A 1,556-nucleotide genomic window follows, 5' to 3' on the forward strand; every position below is an offset into this window, starting at 1 on the left:
GAAGGTTCATAGTTCTTATTGATCTACACTTTGGTAGAATGTTGTTTGATGATTTATTAAAAATGAGATTCTTAAAAAAAAACGTGTTTTACTCGACTTATATTTGGCTTTTTTGTATTTGGAAATGTATGTAAACAAATCAAAACAATCAGTGTTCTATCGATGCTGGATGTCCTCAAAAGTAGATTTCAAAGTGGTTATTTTAAGTGAGTGTTAAGTGCTTGATATATTGGCTATAAATTGAAATTAAGGGTTATCAAGGATGGCAAGGGGGTCTTCGTGTTTTCCAGACATATTTATAGGTTGTTTAAGCCCAATAACATCTAATGTCAATGTGTTTGAAGAAATGCAATATTCAGAAATGTATAATTACATCATTTGCCACAGCCTGACAGGTGTGAGAAAAGCTATTAAAAATGCTCTTGTTTTTAAAAGTGTTTTCAATTTCACTTGTTGCAGCAAGACACTTGTGGAAACCTCTGAACTACCAGCGTCGTGTTTTTATTTTCTGTAGGCAACATGAAGTGTTGTGGCCACGTCTCTGAAGAGATTCTGCAGCGTGGGGCTTGTTGGTGGTTACTTTTCACCAGAGAGAGAAAAAGTACACACATCCTTTACTGAAAGTAGAAATACAGATACTTGGTTTAAAAATACTCTGGTGGAAGTTAGAAGTACTGACTAAACCTTCTTTACTTCAAGTCAAAGTAAAGAGGCTTTGAAATGTACTTCAGTAAAAAGTACCCATAACTAGCAGCTGTTTTAAAAGAGTACCTGACCTCCCTTTATATTAATAGAACAATAATGTCAATGTTTAGCAATGAATGTTTCCCATGCTGAACAACGGCAACATGACAAACGTTTTCATTGGTCCTCCTTCTTTAGAGAAGACCAGGAAATGGATGGGTTACACGGATCGTGTTTCAACATCAATAGGCAACGCAATGACTCTAATAATAATGATCACGCCACCAAACTACACATTCCGACTAAAGGAACCAGCCTGTTTGGAACATGCGAGAAGAGAAAGACAGGTATTGAGTTCAAAATGTAAGAAGAGAAAGTACAGGTATTTGTGTTTCAACATGTAAGAGTAGAAAGTACAGGTTAATTTGTGGTTCCAAATGACGAAGTAGAAAGAACAGGTATATGGTGCTCAAAATGTAAGTAAGTAGAAAGTACAGGTATTTGAGTTCAAAATGTAAGAAGTAGTAAAGAACAGGTATTTGTGCTCTAAATGTAAAGAAAGTAGAAAGTACAGGTATTTGTGCTCAAAATGTAAGAAGTAGCAAAGACAGGTGTTTGTGTTCAAAATGTAAGAAGGTAGAAGTAAGGTATTTGTGCTCAAAATGTAAGAAGTAGAAAGTACATGTTTGAAGTACAACATGTAAGAAGTAGAAAGTACAGGTATTTGGGTTCACATGTAAGAAGTACAAGTACATGTTTGAGTAAAAAAACCAAAAAAAACAGTGTAGAGAAGTAGAAAGTACAGGTATTTGGGTTCAACCATGAAGAAAGTAGAAAGTACAGGTATTTGGAGTTCAAAATGTAAGAAGAGA

Source organism: Notothenia coriiceps, unplaced genomic scaffold (assembly GCF_000735185.1).
Source record: "Notothenia coriiceps isolate Sejong01 unplaced genomic scaffold, NC01 NC01_scaffold00024668, whole genome shotgun sequence".
NCBI lineage: Eukaryota > Metazoa > Chordata > Actinopteri > Perciformes > Nototheniidae > Notothenia > Notothenia coriiceps.